Consider the following 8,713-nt stretch of genomic DNA (forward strand, 5'->3'; position numbering starts at 1 on the left):
CCCCCCCCCCCCCCCCCCGTGGATATATTTCACTCCAACAAAAGCTGGAAAGTTTTGTCACTACTGATGTTGGGTGTGGCAGCTTTGGAGCCCCCAGTGTGGAGCTGGCTGGCAGAGTAGGGGACCGGAGTCTGTCTGTGACCTGGATGCTCAGAGCGTGTCCGGGAGCCAGCAAATCAGAACTTCTTGGGTTCTCTCCAGAAAAGCAAAGCTTCAGGTCGGTCCAGACTCACAGACACCCACGGCTGCCATGAGATCCAGAGGTTGAACGGACAGTAGAGCCCTAGAGACTGGTTCGTTGGGAAGATGTAAAGGTTAAAGTGGTAATAAATCGAACCTGTCTTCAGCGTTAGAGCAGTTTGTACATTAAAGAGCTGTCAGCTTTGTTTCTCCCATCGTAAAATCCAGGCAATTAGTGCTGCCGGAACAGTAGTTTGAAGCTCACGACTGCCTGCAGGCGATCAGCAGAGACAGCTGTGGCTGGGGCTCCACCCTTCTGATGAGTCCAGAACTCAACATTTTACCCCCCCCCCCCCCCCCCCCCCCCCCCCCCCAGGAAACCTACGCTCTAAACAGGAGTGTAAGCCTAAAAGTGGTGCTCACTAAATATTTTTGGAAGAGTAGGTGACTACATTAAGGTAGGAACTGCAGCAGGCTTTAGAATCGGGATTGTGTTAGGAACCTCCCCCTCGTCTCTGTGAGCACCTGAGAGGCCCAGTTTATACTCCGCCTCCCTCTCTTCTGCTGTACTGTGAGCTCTCTGGGGGTTTCCCCAGTATTGTATATAAACGGGCCTCTTCTGTTGTTTGACAGTGTGTGTTTTATTTTGGGGTATGTGTGGGGCATGTTGTGTGCTCACGAAGGCGTGGGTGCCCAAGAATATGCCGGCTGTCTTCCCCACTCTCTGCCTCATTGCCTGGAGACAGGGTCTCTCACAGAATTGAAAGCTTGCCACTTAGGCTAAGCTCGCTGCCCAGTGAGCTCTCAGACTCCTCCTGTCTCCACTTTCCCATGCTGGAGCTACAAGCCATGCAACCGTGCCCAGTCATAGCTGGGGTCTGTATTCATGTCCATGGCCCGCAGTGCCACTTAGGGCTATGCGGACATCAGGGGCCTGGGCCACCAACTAGGGCCAGGTTAGTATTTGAGGGTTGATCCTCTGCTGGGGCCATGCAAATCTGAGTAGCCTGTGCTGCTACCCAGGGCCATCGTGTCTTCTGCACCTGGGCTACTGCCAGGGGCCAGGCTTGTGTCCGTGGCTCTGTCACAGCTGCAGTCTGTGTTAAGCAGTGATGACAGCCGTACAGAGTTGGCCCCGCCCTTCACTGGCTATAGCACTAGGGAGAACTGGCCCTGCCCCTCACTAGCTGAACCACCCTAGAGAGTGGGCCCAGGACTTCCCCAGGGCAGCACAGAAAGAGCTAAACCCACTGTCTGTCACTGGATGGGTGAGGGAAAGGTACCCACCCCTTTGTCCCTTGCCCATAGCCCCCACCACCCATTGCAGGTGGGAAAAGCTGGTCCAGGGGTCGCAAGAGCGGGAGAGCTGATGCTGCTCCTCACCTACTGCAGCGCTTAGCTTGGGCAGCGCCGGAGAGATGACCCCACTGAAGGAGGTGCAGCCTGAAGGCAAGCGGGAGACCTGGCCCCACCCTCCATCTGCGTATGGTGGAGTGGACAAGGGAGAGATGACCTACCCTCCCTGCTCCTCACTGCCCGTGACAGGTGGGAGAGCGGGCCCGAGGTCGTGACAGTGGGAGAATTGACCGTGGGCCCCACCAGCTGCAGCACCCAGGAAAGCAGGCTCAGGACCTCGACTGGGCAAGAGAAGAGACCTGACCCCGTTGGTGGGGGCGCGAGAGCAGGACTGACCCCACCTCCCCCTCCCTGCCATGTGGCGGGATGGGTGAGGAAAAAATGCCTTCCTTCCCCTTGCCCCTTGCCCCCTGTGGCCAGTGAGAGAACTAGCTCTTGGAGCTAGGAGACAGGGAGAGCTGGCCATTCCCCTCACCAAGTGCAGCGATTTGGATGGAGAGCTGGACCTTCACCTGTACCCTGCACTTCACCTGGGCAGAACAGGGAGCTGGCCCTGGTGGTGTGGGTGTGGGTGAGGGGGACCCAAGGACATGAGGGACATGAGAGCAGAACCGGTCCCGCTCCTTGCTGCCTGCCACATCGGGTGCTGGAGAGCCCCCCCCCCCCCCGTTGTGACAATTCGGGAAGACTGGCGGCTGACCAGCCCAGCTGCTGTTGGGGGTGTGGACCCCAGACCCTGAATTTCCTGTAAACAGCTTGTTATGCTTGCAGCTGCTCTGAGCAAAACAACTTGTTTTCCTGTGTTTGCAGCTGCTCTGAGTGGTTTCTGGTGGGTTTGGCTGGGGCGTAGCTGTCAGTTAAGGGTCCCTATATAAGCTGCCCTGGACCACAATAAAGGGGGCCTTCTTGTTTCAAGGATGATCCGTGTCCCTGTGTCTCTGTGTACGTACCGTTTAAATCTCCAGGTGCTTGCCCGAGGCTCACAAACCGTCCCCTAGTGCAGGTGCCGCACTATGGGCGTAGTATCGTCAAGTAGTGTGGACGGTACAAGCTACCAGTCAGGCCCAGGACCGGGGCTATGAGCTCATCCCAAAACCCACTTCAACTATGAACTGCTGGAGCATACGAAGGGGCTGGACCTGCAGATCCAAAGCTACCGGATCTCCACACAAGGCAACAATAGTATATCCAAAAGGAATCCAGTGAAGGCCCAGTATCGGTGGTGTAGCAGAAGACAAAGACCTCCAACCTGACCAATGACTCTTTGCAATGAATACTTAAAGATCTATGGACTAAAGGGGGTGAACCGTGTGACTCATTGGACCACACTACAGCTTCCACATGCGGAGATTTTTAAAAAAAATTTGTTTTTCGTTGTTTTGTTTTTAATTTTTGTTTTGGGGAGCTGTAGTTTTTATTAAAATCTCAACCATTTGATTTTACCAAAAAAGCCTTGGGAGCCAGATGCTGGGGTGGAAAGCCTGCTAGCTCAGAGAGGCAGAGCAAGTGCCCAGATGACCTTCCTCTTTGACTGACATCCTAGAAACTTCTCACCTTCTATGTCATCTCAAAAAAGCCTCTTCAGACTGAACGCCCCTCCCTTCTACTTCCTGTGCATCTCTCTCTCCATCCGCCTGACTTCCTCTTACTCTCTATGGTTTTTTTCTTAATAATCCTATGTTCACTTCCTGTCAACGGGTTGCTTGCTCCTCTTGGCCTATGGTTGACTTTATTTCATTCTGTTTAGAGTATCCAAGCAGAAAGCTCTTGGATTAAAGGTGTGTGCTAGGGTTGAGCCACACCAGAGCTAGAAACAATTTTTTTTCCAGTAAACAATACAATCTCAGGGTTCATGGTGTGATTAAATATCTTGCCATGGTGGGGGGAGGTTGCTAGAGCAGAGGGCAGAGGGCAGAGGGCAGAGGGCAGAGGGCAGAGGGCAGAAGCGAGGGGACAGGGAGATGAGTGGGATTGGGATCCACAAAGAGTTAATAAAAAGTTAATTAAAAAGGCTCATACTTTGCTGCAGGCCTCCCTGTCCGTCTGTACAATGGAACCTATACCACTGCTGTCTAGCTTCTCAGTATGTAGCACAGGCTAGCCTCCAGCTCACTGTGCTCTGTCTGACCTTGAACCCATGCCCTTCTTCCTAAGCCAACCAAGTGTTGGCAGAGAACCATGGCTTACTTCGGGGTGGTTCTCATTGGGCTAAAAATGGGTAAAAATGTTGACTTTTTCATGGAATCTGTATTTTTTCATTTGAAAATCATCCATTTATTGGAAAATGTCATTTATTGATTGGGTTATTGGCGCTTCGAGTGCTTAATGTTTTGAGTTGGTCATATTTTGTGGACCTGAGTCCCCGTGCTGCTAAGTTTCCATGAACTCAACACAAGCCTGAACTTACCTGGGGGGAGAGAACTCACGTTTGAGGAACTGCCTAGGTTGGTCTGTGGGGCGTTTCCTTGATTGTTAGTTGATGTAGGAGGGATCAGCCTGCTGCAGGTGGAGATATCTCTGGGCAGGTGGACCTGGATTCTGTCAGGAAGTTAACTGAGCAAGCCAGGGAAAGCAAGGCGTCTTCTGTTCCACAGGCTGCTGCTTCTCTCTAGAAAGTGTTTTGTCTGCTAGGTAGGAGCTCTTTATTCTCATTCTTCATGTTTGGTGGTATTTCCTGAGCTAGGGCCATCTTCTCGGAAAGGCCTCTCTGTGGTGTCTCGGGGCTTTCTCCTATGCTTTCCTTTGTGTTTGCAAGCCTCACACAAAGCTTCTGGTCCATTTGGGGCTGATTTTTGTGGAGTGAGCCCTGTGGATCTACCATGTGTGTATAGCCAGAAACATTTGTTCAACAGTTCTTTTTAAAACTTAATTTTCCAGCTCCTGTGTGAGAAATAATGACTGTTACTGTATGTATTCATTATTGATGTAAAAAAAAGACAACTTTTTGTACTTTGATTTTGTGTCCCTTTGCTGAAAGAGTTTCCAAGACCTCAGAGTTTCATGTATGTCTGTGAGTGTGTGTCTGTGTGTGTGTTGTGGGGGCGGGGGGGTCTTTAGAGTATCTCCAGTGTAGAATGACACCCACACTTCTTCATTTTATGTTTATTCCCCTTTTATTCCAGCTTCTTTCTTACGGCTCTGGTTTAGGATTCAATCGTGTATGACTAGGTATGAAGACAGTGGACATTGACGTCCTGTTATTGATGTTGGGTGAAAGGCTTTTGGTGCTCCTTATTCTGTGAGCTGTTGCTGTGTCCCACACACTCTTGATCAGGCTGAGTTATGGTTCCTCTCTTCCTGTTTCTTCAGGGCCTTTATCATGAGGAGCTGGTAGGTTTGTGAAGGCCCTTTCTGTTCCTATGGAGATGATCATTGGTTTTGAGTTGATTCTCTTTGTACGTGGCATTATGTCTGTTAATGTGTATTATGTTCAACCAAACTTTACTTTCTGGAGTGAAAGACACTTTATCTCAACCTGTAATATTTTGCTTTAATTAAAATGTTACTTTTCTTCCCATTTTTATTTCATGTGTTTGGGTGTTTTGATTGCATGTAGGTGCAGTGCCCACAGAAACCAGGAGGAAGTCAGAAACCCCGGGACTATAGTTACAGACAGTTCTGAGTCACCATGTGGATGCTGGGAATCACATCCAGGTCCTCTGGAAGAGAAGCCAGTGCTTTTCATCACTGAGTCACGTCTCCGGCCCACCACTCCATGAGTTGGTGATAGTTTTTAATGTGGAATTTTATTTGATTTGTGTCTATGTTAATTAAGAAAATTGGAGTCCAGTTCTCTGTCGTATACTTACTTGGTTTTGGTGTGAAAAGGTAGTACTGAGTTCAGAATGAGTGTGGAAGCCTCCCATCCCTTTCTGTGTCATGGGATGGTCTGAGGAGTGTGGATGTTGGCTCCTCTTTAAGGGTGTGGTAGCTTTTCTTCTTTTGGAAATTTAAAAATTACTGCATCAGTCTTACTGTTTGATAGCAATTTGATTTGTTTTAAAAATACCCTTTCAATTCAATCTTTGTAAATTAGCCATTTCTTGTAGTTTTTTACTTTTTTTTTTTAAATCTGAGTTTTTTAAAAAATCCCTTATTTTCTATCTTAGTAACATCTGTTTTAATCTCACCTATTCTGTCACTATTTTTAGTAGTTAGTTTTTTCTCTGTTTGGCTTTTTAGGTTGACTCTGGGTTTATCTATCTGGTTTGTCTTTTTGAAGGACCAGTTTCTTGTTTGGTTGAATCTTTGTGTTGTTTCTTTCCTTTTGTTAGTTACTGCTCTGAGATTTACTGTTTACTTCTTTTTATAAAAACATATTTATTTATTTATTATGTATACAATATTCTGACTACATGTATGCCTGCAGGCCAGAAGAGGACACCAGACCTCATTACAGATGGTTGTGAGACACCATGTGGTTGCTGAGAATTGAACTCAGGACCTTTGGAAGGACAGGCAGTGCTCTTAACTGCTGAGCCATCTCTCCAGACCCTACTGTTTATTTCTTTAACCGATTTTGGGATTGATTTATTGTTTTTTCTAAGACTCTGGGGTGCATCATTAAGTTATGTGTAACTGATTTTTTAAATGTGGGTATTCATAACAATATATTATTTCTTAGAGCTGCCTTTGAGGAATCTCAAAGGTTTCAGTAAGCTTTATCTTCATTTTTATTTGATTCTGTGATATTTTTCAATTTCCACCCTGATTTTTTCAACGAAGCATTAAAAATGTACTGTTGTGTGTGAATTTTCTCTTGCCAATGCTTTTTTTTTTCACTAAGGTGTGACAGGTACAAGAAATTGTTGCTTCTTTGGTATCTTAAAAAAGCTTTTACAGTCTAAAGTATGGTCTGTTTTGGAGACAGTTCCAATGATTTCCAAAGCTGTTGGGTGGGGAAAAGGAATAGATTCCTGTGAAATCAGTTTGCTCTATGCTACCCTGTAATCCTGAAGTTTCCTGGCTGATGTTTTGTCTTATCTTGGTGATCACCTGCTGATGTGAATCAGGGTGTGTGTGAAGTCACCCACTATTGTTAGTGCTCGGTCTGTCCATCAGTTTTTACACCCACCAGTGTTTTTATTAGTCAGATACATCAATATTTTATGCATATGTATTTATGCTCATCACATAGTCTTGATGGATTCTTTATTATGTGTAATGATCTTCTTTATGTCTTCTGGTTAATTTGGATTTTGAAATTGGCTTTGTCTGACAGAAATACTGATCCTCCTGCTTCCTCCCATATTCCATCTGGTTGAAATATCGTGTTTGTCCCTTTCACTTTGAATCTGTGATTTTGTCAGTTGTGAATTCTTGCAGATAGTAAATGGTTGGACCTTGCCTCATATTTAGTGTGTGTGTGTGTGTGTGTGTGTGTGTGTGTGTGAGTGTGGGGGGGCATTTGTGCCAATGCAAGGTGTAGTAGCATGTGGAGGTTAGAGAACACTGGGGTTTGTCCTCTGTTCCTGCTATGTGGGTACCTGGGATTAAGTTCAAGCCATCAGTCCTGACAGCTGAGTTATCACCTATTAGAGTGCTCTACTTAAAGGTCATATCAGAAGGTTGTAGCTGTTACCGCTTTCTCCATCTGAGAAGATTTCTGTTTTCTGGAGTTAAAGTTTATTTCTTTTCTAATTCTCAGTATTCTTCTACTGAGGATTATTTTAAAATGCCGGCTTTCTGTGCTGTCCTGCCAGGACAAACTCTGACTCTTTCAGGCAGGCAGCCTGACTGAGTGTGGTCTGTGAGCAGAATGCTGCAGCTTGCTTGCTGGCAGGGACCTTGAAATGCCATAGAGTTGTGGCAATAAAAATGGCTATAGCCGGCATCTCCGCCATGAGGCTGGAAGGCTAAGGAATGGGCTGGATCCAGCCATCAAAGCCACGGCTTTAATCCTCTCCTTAGACTCACATAATTAAAAAAAGAGAGATATACAGTAAAGAGAGATTCAAAGAGAAAAAACCTCTAAACGGTTTACAGTGTGTTTATAAATTTATGCAGGCTTGAAAAAAAAGTTAAAGTTCTTAAAAAAGAAAGAAAGAGAGTAGTTGTGTGTGGTGGTACACACTTTTAATCCCAACACTTGGGAGGCAGAGGTAGAATGACCTCTGAGACTTCAAGGTGTGTCAGGACAAACCTTTAATCCCAATGCCTGGGAGACAGAGACAGACGGATCTCTATGAGTTCAAGGAGAGCCTGGTCTACAGAGTTATTCCAGGACAAAGATATACAGAGAATCTGTCTCAAAAAATAAAAGTAAAAATAAATGAAATAGAGGTTAAAATAAAGCTGCACAAACATGGAAAATACACAGAGAATCTGATACTGTATGTTATTATGATCTCTTTGAATTGTTTGAATGCTGAGGAAGGAGCAATAGCTGCTAAAAGGTATTTGTTTATAAATGCTGCTGAACTAATCCAACATAGATATTTTGAAAATACCTTGACTTCAAAATTTGGATTTAAGGGTATGATGCTTTGGAAAAGTCATTCTTTTGTTTTCACAGAGGATGAGACCCTGTGGATTGATTCTATCCCAATATGGTATGATGGACCACGCCCTCCTGAAAGGTTGCTGTGAACACCCTCAAAAAATTACCTCACTCAACTGCTGACTGAGATGACCCTGGCACACAGATTACACCATGAAAGTCCTGAATAACAGCGTTCCTATACAGCAGGAAGCAGCTTGGAGAGAAATAACTACATCCATATTCCCAAATATTGTTTATAATTTTTTTTTACATTTAAAAGGGGATATGATATAGATATGAATAATTTGCACTGATATGGATTTTGCTTTAGTGGTTTAAATTTAAGGTCAATTGATGTGGGAGTGTCATATATCAATCTGTTGATTTCATTTGTTAAGTTATAATAAACCAGCTGCTTGGCCTCATGGCTTGGAACATAGATGGGAGGAGTAAACAGAATAGAATTCTGGGCGGAAGAGGAAGTGAGGTCAGACTCTGCTCTGCTCCAGGAGAGACTCAACAGCTCTGCTGGAGCAGAGACGCCATGCTCAGCTCTCCCGGGTAGATGCGACAGCTCTGCTGGAGGAGAGACGCCATGCTCAGCTCTCCTGGGTAGACGCAACGATGGATGGAGGCTAGAATCTTCCCGGTAAGCGCACCTTGGGGTGCTTACAAACATCATTAGAAATGGGCTAG

General features: G+C 45.9%; 1 pseudogene; it reads right to left on the reverse strand.

The window, feature by feature from the left end:
• Positions 1-8,713, reverse strand: part of LOC126515233 (60S ribosomal protein L7a-like) — a 45,176-nt pseudogene that overhangs the window by 32,687 nt on the left and 3,776 nt on the right.

Source organism: Alexandromys fortis, unplaced genomic scaffold (genome assembly GCF_014885135.2).
Source record: "Alexandromys fortis isolate MF-2015 unplaced genomic scaffold, M_Fortis_MF-2015_v1.1 scaffold_153, whole genome shotgun sequence".
Taxonomy (NCBI): domain Eukaryota; kingdom Metazoa; phylum Chordata; class Mammalia; order Rodentia; family Cricetidae; genus Alexandromys; species Alexandromys fortis.